Source organism: Corythoichthys intestinalis, chromosome 1, assembly GCF_030265065.1.
Source record: "Corythoichthys intestinalis isolate RoL2023-P3 chromosome 1, ASM3026506v1, whole genome shotgun sequence".
In the NCBI taxonomy this organism is placed as follows: domain Eukaryota; kingdom Metazoa; phylum Chordata; class Actinopteri; order Syngnathiformes; family Syngnathidae; genus Corythoichthys; species Corythoichthys intestinalis.
This window is the reverse complement of record NC_080395.1, coordinates 69,823,320-69,836,071: the sequence shown is the minus strand read 5'-3', so window position 1 is coordinate 69,836,071 and position 12,752 is coordinate 69,823,320.

Genomic DNA, 12,752 nt, shown 5'->3' with positions numbered 1-12,752 from the left:
TCTTTAACTAACTTATTAACTTACGAATTGTTTGTTCTTTTTAACACAAAGCATGGCATCATGTAGACTAGAGTTGACACAGTGGCTGAAAATGGCGAAACTTCACTTGAGCTTCCCCCCTCAAAAAAAGTCATACAGTATATATTTTTAATTTTATTTAGAAGTGTTTTTACTTTTTATAGCAATTATTTTGTTCTTACTCTAATATTGAGCAACTTGAGCTGTGGCTGTGGGTATAGTCTAGGTTCTATTTATTTTAATTTTCCTGTTATTTTTTGTTAATTTATTTATTTTCACATTATATTCATGTTCCAATTTGCAAATATGTTTTGAAAAAAAAATCCTGTTCAATGGAATTTTTTTTTTTTTTTTTTTTTTAAACCCATACATCTCAAAATTTTGGAGCTATAATTGGAATACCGTGATACCGTGAAACCGCGGTATTTTTGCTCACGGTTATCGTACCGTGAAAATCTCATACCGGTACATGCCTAGTCCGAAGTTTCTTCAAAAAGCCCCAAAACGACAATGGTGTTGATAAAAAAGGTGAAAAAAGAGGGACTGATGCAGTGGAGGATGAAGGATGTCAACGAATCAAGTGAATCGCCGGTTCACTCCTCACTGCGGCGAGCAGTTGAAAACAAAACACCGCCAATTACCAGGAAGGGCAGAATTGGTAACACGGTGAAAGCGGCATAAAGCCAAAAAAGCGGACCAGACTAGCCAGAGCCTGAAATTATTTCAAGGAAAATATGGAGGGTGCCACCACTGTGTGTACTCTTTTTGCTAAGCTAAGCTCGCATACCACGGTAGCACGTCGGCTATGAACGAACACTTGACGCGCCGTCACCCAGGTGTATTTCGGAAGACAACAGGAAACAACAAGCTAGCGGATTGTAAGTCCATACAACTTTCTAACGATTAAAAAAAAAAAAGAAGTTGCCTTTATGTGCGTCGTATCAACGTGCATTATTATTTAATAATAATAAATTAAAATATATATATAGATATAGATAGATATATAGATATATATAATGGAATTATATAATATTTTATTATTATTAAATGTATTAGGATCATGGTCCCACTTGGGAGAAGAAAAAAAAAAAAAAAAAATATATATATATATATATATATATATCCTGTATACTGGACTGTCTCAGAAAATTAGAATACACAATATTCTAATTTTCTGAGACAGTCCTGTACATTAATCCACCATTTAAAGCAGGGGTGTCCAAACTTTTTGCAAAGGGGACCAGATTTGGCGTGGTAAAAATGTGGGGGGCCGACCTTGGCTGACGTCCTTTACATAGAACAATATACAGGACTGTCTCAGAAAATTAGAATATTGTGTATTCTAATTTTCTGAGACAGTCCAGTATACATAATATAATAAAAATATATATGGAAAGAGCACTGGCCTGCTTACTGTAATCCATGACTGCACTAATGTTAGTTACTTTAAATTATAAAGTATTATTGTATTATTGTGTATATCCATATAGTGACTGCATCAAGATATAGTCATTTTAAAAATTTAAGTGACGGGTAAAAATAGATTACGACCGGATTTTTATGACCCTGTCAGTCAAAATGAGAGACAACGAAAAAGTCTAGCGCAACCTCTGGTCTGAGTATTTCAGAAACTGCTGATCTACTTGGATTTTCACGCACAAACATCTCTAGGGTTTACTGAGAATGGCCCGAAAAAGAAAAAAATATCTAGTGAGCAGCAGTCCTGTGGGCGGATGTCTTCTTGATGCCTGAGGTCAGAGGAGAATGGCAAGACTGGTTCGAGCTGATAGAAAGGCAACAGTGACTCAAAAAACCACCCGTTACAACCAAGGTAGGCAGAAGAGCATCTCTGAACGCACAGTACGTCGAACTTTGAGGCAGATGGGCTACAGCAGCAGAAGACCACGCCGGTTGCCACTCCTTTCAGCTAAGAAAAGGAAACTGAGGCTACAATTTGCACAAGCTCATCGAAATTGGACAATAGAAGATTGGAAAAACGTTGCCTGTTCTGATGAGTCTCGATTTCTGCTGCGACATTCGGATGGTAGGGTCAGAATTTGGCGTCAACAACATGAAAGCATGGATCCATCCTGCCTTATAGCAACGGTTCAGACTGGTGGTGGTGGTGTAATGGAGTGGGGAATATTTTCTTGGCACTCCTTGGGCCCCTTGGTACCAATTGAGCATCGTTGGAACGCCACGGCCAACCCGTTACGAGCATGGTGTACCACATAAAGTGGCCGGTGAGTGTATATATATACATATATATTTATATATGTATATATTGGGGCTGTCAAAATTATCGCGTTAACGGGCGTTATTATTATTATATTGAAATTAATCACGTAAAAATTTTTGACGCAATTAACGCATGCACAGAATGACCCCCTCGCATATTGCCTCTAACAGATTACAATGAGGCCGTTTATGGACATTAAGAGTTAAGCGAATCCCACCGGCCGCTTGGGGGCAGCGCCGTTCCATACTCATGTTATTTCCTCTAAACGTGGCAGAAGTAGTTGTGAGACATTTATGTATTCACAATGCAATGCAAATTGCTATTTTTGCTCCACACATATTTTGGTAAGTTTTCTTTCTTTTAGTGGCAATTATGTGTCTCTTGTTGTATTTTGGGTAAGATAGGACAGATATGTTATACAGTAAATGCGAGTGGACACAGGCGTTCTTTGGACCACGCCGTTTATTGGCACAAGTTTCGGCAACTCCTTCACAACAAACATAAGTTTCGTTTAGTGAAAGCACAATAAAAATAATATTCCGATCTCTCCAAAAAGAAATAATCTTCACAAAAAGAAAAGCACTTCAGTCTATTGTAATGAGGCCCGATTCTAACACACAGTTAAACAACAATGCAAAATGAACTGGCATTCCATATCAAAATAGCTATGCAAAATACACGTAAATCTTAGACTTTGGTCACTCTATTTTTATTATTGTTATTTTTATTCTTCTTATTATTATATTAACTCTACTTTTGATTGAAAATTTTACAAATTTTATTACAACGAAAACATGAAGAAGGGTTTTAATATAAAATTACTATAATTGTAACTATAACATTTATCGTTTAAGAACTACAAGTCTGCGGTCAGCCATGTAGGACGTGTGTAGCCGGCGGTCCGCGGGAATGCGATATCTCATTCTGTTATATGAACTCGTTAAACTGTCAATCGACTAGATTTAAAACACACTGTGTTACGACGCATTTTGAGAACAGCCCTTTTTTTTTTTTTTGGAAATGACGAGCCTTCGACAAAGAACGGATTCATCGAAAAGTGGCCGGGGTAAGCAGCAACTGCCTACGGCGTCTGATTCCCCTCCGCAGCCCATGGCTAACGAAGACATGCTACGCAGCATCAAGGATATGATGGATGAGCTTCGAACCGAAATTGTCACCAAATTTGAGGCAATAATCTCCGAAACTGTTAAAACTGAAGTGGCCCGGGCTCTGAAGCCCATAGAGGCGAAAGTTGACGCCCAGCGAGAAACGATCTCGGACCTTGAAAGCGCGGCTAATGCACACGAAGCCCAGCTAGTTGATTTACAGGCTAATGTGGCCAAGCTATCGGAAACGGTGGCGTCCCTTAGCACAAAATGTGAGGAACTGGAAGCCCGCTCACGGCGAAATAATATCAGACTTGTGGGCTTACCTGAAGGCGCCGAGGGTCCCGAACCAACCAAGTTTGTTGCTAAACTCTTGAGCAATATGTTGCGTCTCGAGAACGAACCTGAGCTGGATTGGGTCCACCGCACGCTGCGTGTTAAACCTAAGAGTGGCGAACCTCCGCGACCCTTGGTCATCAGAATCCACATGTTTCAGGAGAAGAGTACAATCCTGCGTCGGGCTGGAGAAGCTTCGCCGTTGCTGCACAATGGAAAAAGGCTCCACATCTTTCAAGATTTCACTCCTACCGTGGCTAAACAGAGGGCAGCCTTTGCGAGGGTGAAGCGGGAGCTTCACTCGTGTGCTAATGTGAGGTTCGGTCTCAGATACCCCGCCACGCTACACATCACGTTGCCTAGTGGTTCAACTCATCGGTTCGAAGATCCGGATAAAGCTTTGGAGTTCGTCAACAAAGTTCTCTTGAAGCCCCAGGATCAAGAGGGAACCTGACTTTTTCTGTGTTTTTTCGTCTGCCTCCTTTTTTCTTCTGCTCAGATGTTGCGCTGGTGGGATTATAGGATTATTTTTTTGGGGGGGGGAACATCTCAGCAGCGTTGGCCTGCTGATCATCTTGGAAGAGCCCGGCTTTTCCCACCTGCTACATTTTTTTTTTTTTTTTTTTTTTTTTTTTTCTTTCCTTTCCTGTCTTTTTTTATCTTCTCATCTGGATGGTGCTGTGGAGGGACAGACTCGAGATAAGTAAAGTCTATTTCTTCCGTGCCTACAAGGTACGTTGTCCCGGTGTGACAATACTAATGGGGATCATTATTTTGTGCTCCGACCATGTTTGTATGTACATTATACCAAGTTTATATTACGATCGGGAATGGGCACAGACTTGTTTTGCATTGTTTTGCTTTCTCTGTGTGTATTTTGAACCCGTTGAACCCTGGTCATCGTTCATCATCTGTGCGACTATGAGTTACATGGGGCATAGTTACTTGCACGGTCCTAATACTTTGAAGTTTTAGTTCCTCATTCCGAGTAGTGTGTGTTTAATACTAATATCTTAACGTTGTTAGACAGTTCATACTAGCATTCCCCAGGCCGTTAGAGTGAACGGTAGTTAGTTAAGCTATGACTGCAATTAGCTTGTCATTAGGTAAGGTAGCATGCTCCCCTTTTGGGATGCTTCTGCTAAGGGAGTGTTTTTTCTTTCGTTTTCATCTCCTTTGTTGTTGTAGGGTTTTTTTTTTTGTTTGTTCTTGTTTTGTTTTGTTTTTGTTTTTATGTGTGATATGGGAGTTGAGACCCAGGGTGCGCTGGGTTTTCAACATGGGGAGGGAAGCACATATCACTTTTTGTATGCATATGGTCAAGTTTATGAGTCACAGACCGTTTCAGATATATTCTTTTCCAATATTTCCCCTTGTCTGCAATGGCCAATGCTAGACTAGGTGGAGATGTCAAGTTTGTGAGCTGGAATTGCAAAGGTCTAAACAATCCTATTAAACGGAGTAAGGTCCTGCATCATATTCATCAACTTAATGCTCATGTTGTCTATCTACAGGAGACTCATCTTAAAAATACAGATGCCTTCAGACTGAAGCGGAGCTGGGTTGGCCAGACATTTCTTTCCTCCTTTACCAGTAGAGCAAGAGGGGTGGCTATAGTTTTGCACAAAAACATTCCATTTGCTCATACCAAAACCATTTCCGATTCTAATGGCAGGTTCATTATTGTCATTGGCCACATTTATGAGGTCAAGGTTATCCTTGCGAATATATACGCGCCAAATTGGGATGATGTGGGTTTCTTTAAACAGATTTTTTCAATGTTACCGGACTTGGCACAATATAAATTAATTCTGGGTGGTGATTTTAACTGTTGGTTAGATCCCTCATTAGATCGCTCCTCTTTAAACTCAGTGCCACAGTCAAAATCAGCTAGAACGATTAGAGCCTTTATGGATGAGTTTGATGTTTCTGATCCTTGGCGCTTTTTTAATCCGGATAAAAAGGAATATTCTTTTTTCTCGCATGTACATCGAACTTTCACTCGAATTGATTTCTTCTTATTAGATAATTCTATACTTACGGCTTGCTCTGGCTGTAAATATGACTCTATTATTCTATCCGACCACGCCTTAGTTTCTATGAAGATACATTTTCGCAAATTTATAAACACTCGCCCACCGTGGCGCCTTAATACCCAACTCTTACTGGACAAAGACTTTGTTGAACATATGACAGAGCGATTGAATTTTTACTTTCAAGTTAACAGAACTCCAGGTATTTCGGCTGCGGTGCTATGGGAATCCATGAAGGCATTTATGAGGGGGGAAATTATTTCATATGAAGTACATCAAAAGAGGACAATGAGCTCAAAATTGGCCAAATTATCTCACAATATAGCTGTGCTGGATTCTCAGTATGCCATCTCTAAATTACCAGAAACTTATAAGGAGCGGATGTCTCTACAGGCAGAGTATGATTTCATCACTTCTCAACATACTACAAGGCTCTTACTCCTATCAAGGTCAAGATTCTATGAGCAGGGAGATAAAGCCAATAAACTCCTCGCTCACCAACTACGTCAAAGGTCATCCTCTCAGCTAATTTCACGTGTGTGTACCGACTCGGGTATTACTTCAGACCCATTAGAAATAAACAAAACATTTTTAGAGTTCTATAAACTATTGTATACATCGGACCACTCTCTTGGTCCTGAACAATTTGAGCCATTTTTTGGCAAAATAACGCTCCCTGTCTTGAATCAAACATTGAGAGAGGAGCTGGAACGCCCTATTACAGGACTTGAACTGGAAAAGGCAGTCAAATCCTTACAAAGCGGGAAGAGCCCAGGATTGGATGGAATTCCGTCTGAGTTCTATAAAACATTTTGGAAGCCATGGGGTTTATGTGGCTGACACACTAAAAAACCTGCGTAAGATGAATTTTAACTCACTGCTTGTGCAGCTCAAACAAGACTTCGAAAGATGGTCTTTGCTTAATCTCTCCGTCCCGGCTCGGATAAATTCGGTTAAAATGAACATTCTCCCCCGCTTCCTTTATTTATTCCAATGCATTCCAATATTTCTCCCGCTTTCTTTTTTCAAATCGGTGGACAGCCTTATTACTGATTTTATATGGAACAAAAAGAAACCCAGACTGCGCTATCAGGCACTGCAGAGACCCAAAGAATTGGGTGGAATGGCTCTTCCAAACATTTTGTTCTATTATTGGGCAGCAAACATTAAGAACTTGTCATACTGGCTCCATGGTGAGAGTACTGATACCACCCCATTGTGGCTAGTTGCTGAAGCCAACTCTGTTAAACCGGTGACATTGAAATCCTTATTGTTTTCACCGCTTATGTCACCTACATCCTCGTATTCAAAAAACTTTGTGGTATTATCTTGTATTAGGATTTGGAACCAATTTAAGAGATACTTTGGTCTACAGGCGCCTTCTGTTCGAGCTCCAATTTCACTAAATCATGCCTTCCCCCCTTCTCTATTGGATAACACATTCACAATATGGTCTAGGCTGGGCTTAGAAACATTTGAGGATTTATATCTGAACTCAACTTTTGCCTCCTTTCAACAGCTAGCTGAAAAGTTTTCATTGCCCAATTGTCATTTTTTCAGGTATCTCCAAATTCGCAGTTATGCTCGCTCTATTTGGCCAAGTTTCCCAACACTCCCTGCTGCCTCTGCCTTAGATATCTTTTTAAAACCCTTATTATCGTCAAAGGGTGCAATAACTACGGTTTATTCTAATATTTATAAAATCAGCTCAGATAGTACTGTAAATGCCCTTAAGGCAGTCTGGGAATCAAATTTGGGAATGAGTATATCTGAAGAGGTCTGGAGGAAAATTTTATGTAGGACACACAAATCTTCAATCTGCGCCAGACACAGTTTCACTCAGTGTAGGATTCTACACAGAGCTCACTATACCAAAGCTAAGCTAGCTAAAATATTTCATACAGTCTCCTCCACGTGTGATCGCTGTAAGCAGGCCTCAGCCGATTATGCACACATGTTCTGGTTTTGTACGTCTTTAACTTCATATTGGTCTGATATTTTTACTGCTCTATCAAAGATTACAGAGATAGATATTGCTCCAAATGCCTTGACTGCTTTGTTTGGTGTGGTTCCTTCTGCATATGGTCTACCTCCTCAGAAGGGGGACCTCATAGCATTCGCAACCTTGCTGGCCAGAAGGCTAATTCTTTTGAGGTGGAAATCTTCAGTTCCACCTACGCAATCATATTGGATCAAGGAGATGTTTTTTTTTCTCAAATTGGAAAGGATAAGACTGACACTCTGTGGATCAGTTGCGTCCTTTGAGAACGCTTGGAACCCGTTTTTTGCATATGTCAGAAGCACAAATTGCCATCTCTGTGTGGATTCTTGAACTATGCCTGAAAAATTACACCAATATAAAGGTGTATATATATTTATATATGTTTTTTTTTTTTCTCCCGTTTCTTGGTCTGTGCTCTTTTCCCATTTAAAGGGAAATAACTATATTAACAATATATTGCTTTTTGAGGATATGTGCTATGGGTATTGGTTGGGTGAGGGTTTTTTCTGTTGTTGTTTTATTTTATTTTATTTTTTTTTATTTTATTTTTTTTTAAGGTTCAATGGGGGGGAAAAAAATGCTCGAATGTTGTTACCTCATTTGCTTGTACTATATTGCTTCAATAAACAAAGTTTAAAAAAAAAAAAAAAAAAAAAAAAAAAAAAAAAAGAACTACAAGTCTTTCTATCCGTGGATCACTTTAACAGAAAGAATGTTAATAATGCCATTTGTGGATTTATTGTTACAATAAACAAATACAGCACTTACGTACGTAAAGTATGTTGTATGTATATATCCTTCGTGCGTCTTATCTTTCCATTCCAACAATAATTTACCGAAAAATATGGCATATTTTAGAGATGGTTTGAATTGCGATTAATTGTGATTAATTACGATTAATTAATTTTTAAGCTGTAATTAACTCGATTAAAAATTTTAATCGTTTGACAGCCCTTATATATAATATATATATATAATCTTTTTAATTATTAAATTGATTAGGATCATGGAAGCTTCCACTTGGGGAAAATATATACATACAGTATATCCAGTATATACATAATATAATAAAAATATACAGTACTATGCAAAAGTTTTAGGCAGGACACCTGCCTAAAACCTTTGCATAGTACTGTATATATGTGTGTACATGATATATAGGCCCTTACATGTATTGTGTTTACGTAGGAAATCAATCTACACGAATCAACCTGGGCATTTGATTTTTTTATTTCTCTCACACTGTGCTTTCATCTGAAGAGGATTCTCAATCACCAAGCTTTGCGTGACGATTGCCAAATGGCATGCAATTCGTGGGAGGAGATTGCTAAAAATACTGGGCTGGAGGTCAGCCAGTGATTGAATTAAAAAAATGGAAGAACCACGAGAAAAGTATGTGTGTGTTCGGAATTGAGTGAATTTTGCAGTAAATGAGGGACTTGGAGGGACGTTATGACTCGAAATTAATATCTCAAGCCCCCCAATTTACTGCACTGGTCACCTTCTGTAGATATTCGGGGCTTTCCTGATTCAATGTCTATTGTTGTTAGAAGCTGTACAGGAGCTAAGTTATTTAATTTCATTCATTTTATATACATATATATTTACACATATATATAGGCGGTTTCAGGAGTTCACACAACCAAGCACACCACAGAAAGTCCCGGAGTCTCATCGACGTCGTGCTGAATCCATTTTGGGAGATTCCGTGGGTTCCTCTGGTTTGATTTGGCAGTTTAAAACTTTGTCTACCTGATCCGCTGTTCATAGTGTTCTGTCTAAACCAGAAGTCTGTAGCAGAAAATGTCAAAGATGGCGCTGCCCAATTTTCACTTAGGAAACTTGCCTAGATATTTTGTGGTCTCCGAGTTAGTGTGCTGTCCCTGGTGCTGAGCCCATGTAGCCCTGTGGAGCTGGTCACTGGGGTATCACAACATATTGACGTTGAATTATTTCACAGCTGTATTTCTAGAGGTGTTGCCATCACATTTTGGCATCCGTTCCCGAGTGTTCTGTTTTTGAGGATCTGCCAATACAATCTCGATTTGATACCTGTGTTAAAGGGGGCAGAACACCCCACCCCTTTTTTTTTTAAATTATTATTATTTTTTTTTACGAAAACAAAACTATTCCAACACTACCAGTATAGCCCGGCGTTGCTCGGTTTTGTGTAACGTGAACGCGATACAGCCAAATGGCAGATAAAACGTCATTTCTTAGTGATGCAGCAGTAATGTAATAACAGTAAAAGGACACCACGGAGGGGTTAATGCGCATCACTGTGTAAAGTATTGTACATGAGTTTAGAGAGTAACATGAGTTAAGTGTACTTCCATTGTGGTTGTTTGTATTTAGGTCATTCAGAGAATGCAGCTGCCAGCTGGACAGAAAAGGTTTTCAAAGGGGACACAGAGAAAAAAAATCGTTAAATATATATATATTCGACGTATTATAAATCGCGTAGCTGTCTCCATTCAACTATAGTATTCAGTTTTTGACTGCGGTCAAGCCACCCTCCACTCGTTAAAACGAAGTCAAGCTAGCCGCCCGTCATTTGGATCATTGTTTGCATTGTGTGCATTACGGTAATGCAACGCGCTGGCTTCCTAATGGTGCAACTTGCTGGATTCATATTGGAACGCGGTGGCTACACAGCGCAAGTCCCTTTATTAACAGAAATAAAAATGAATAAAAAAAAAAACGGGAATCCATCCAAGAACGGGTCCACTTGAGAGAGGTTTTCGAGCACCGCTAGACCCAAACTAAAGCGTTATGATATAAAAATAAGTAAGGAATTCAGAGTAAAACTACTTGGAAAATTGCTAGCTATTTCTGTCATTTAGCCTCATTTTAAATATAAATTTTAAAAAATCTGGGCGTTATCCAAAGACTTTCACTTTTAAGGTATACTAGACAACCCCTTGACTCGAACTAAAGTACTATGATGAAATTCTGATGTATCATTTCAAAATCAAAGTACTTTGAAAACTGCCCAGTTTTGCTGTCATTTAGCCTGATTTTAAAAATTGATTTAAAAAAATCTGGCTGATATCCCGGGACGGTTCCACTTCTGAAGTACACTACACTACCCCAATACTCAAACTAAAGTACTCTGATTAAATTCTGATGTATCATTTCAAAATAAAAGTACTTTGAAAATTGCCCAGTTTTGCTGTCATTTTGCCTGATTTCAAAAATTGATTAAAAAAATCTGGCTGATATCCCGGGACGGTTCCACTTCTGTAGTATACTAGACGAACCCAAGACTCAAACTAAAGTAGTCTAATAAAATTCTGATGTATCATTTCAAAATAAAAGTACTTTGAAAATTGGCCATTTTTGCTGTCATATCGCCTGATTTCAAAAACTGATTTAAAAAAATCTGGCTGATATCCCGGGACGGTTCCACTTCTGAGGTATACTAGACAACTACTTGACTCGAACAAAAGTACTCTGATAAAATTCTGATGTATCATTTCAAAATAAAAGTACTTTGAAAATTGCCAATTTTTGCTGTCATTTCGCCTGATTTGAAATATTAATTTAAAAAAATCTGGCTGATATCCCGGGACGGTTCCACTTCTGAAGTACACTACACTACCCCAATACTCAAACTAAAGTACTCTGATTAAATTCTGATGTATCATTTCAAAATAAAAGTACTTTGAAAATTGCCCAGTTTTGCTGTCATTTTGCCTGATTTCAAAAATTGATTAAAAAAAATCTGGCTGATATCCCGGGACGGTTCCACTTCTGTAGTATACTAGACTACCTCAAGACTCGAACTAAAGTACTCTGATAAAATTCTGATGTATCATTTCAAAATAAAAGTACTTTGAAAATTGCAGAGTTTTATCTGCAATTTCGCCTGATTTAAAAAATTGATTTAAAAAAATCTGGCTGATATCCTGGGACGGTTCCACTTCTGAGGTATGCTAGACAACTACTTGACTCGAACGAAAGTGCTCTGATAAAATTCTGATGTAACATTTCTCAATAAAAGTATTTTGAAAATTGCCCATTTTTACTGTCATATCGCCTGATTTCAAAAACTGATTAAAGAAAATCTGGCTAATATCCCGGGACGGTTCCACTTCTGAGGTATACTAGACAACTACTTGACTCGAACGAAAGTACTCTGATAAAATTCTGATGTATCATTTCAAAATAAAAGTACTTTGAAAATTGCCAATTTTTGCTGTCATTTTGCCTGATTTCAAAAATTGATAAAAAAAAAAATCTGGCTGATATCCTGGGACGCTTCTACGTCTGAGGTACACTACACTACCCCAATACTCAAACAAAAGTACTCTGATAAAATTCAGATGTATCATTTCAAAATAAAAGTACTTTGAAAATTGCCCAGTTTTGCTGTCATTTCGCCCGATTTCAAAAATTGATTTAAAAAAATCTGGCTGATATCCCGGGACGGTTCCACTTCTGAGGTATAACAGACTACCCCAATACTCAAACTAAAGTACTCTGATAAAATTCTGATGTATCATTTCAAAATAAAAGTATTTTGAAAATTGCCCATTTTTGCTGTCATTTCGCCCAATTTCAAAAATTGATTAAAAAAAATCTGGCTGATATCCCGGGACGGTTCCACTTCTGAGGTATACTAGACAACTACTTGACTCGAACAAAAGTACTCTGATAAAATTCTGATGTATCATTTCAAAATAAAAGTACTTTGAAAATTGCCAATTTTTGCTGTCATTTCGCCTGATTTGAAATATTAATTTAAAAAAATCTGGCTGATATCCCGGGACGGTTCCACTTCTGAAGTACACTACACTACCCCAATACTCAAACTAAAGTACTCTGATTAAATTCTGATGTATCATTTCAAAATAAAAGTACTTTGAAAATTGCCCAGTTTTGCTGTCATTTCGCCTGATTTCAAAAATTGATTTAAAAAAATCTGGCTGATATCCCGGGACGGTTCCACTTCTGAGGTATACTAGACTACCTCAAGACTCGAACTAAAGTAGTCTGATAAAATTCTGATGTATCAT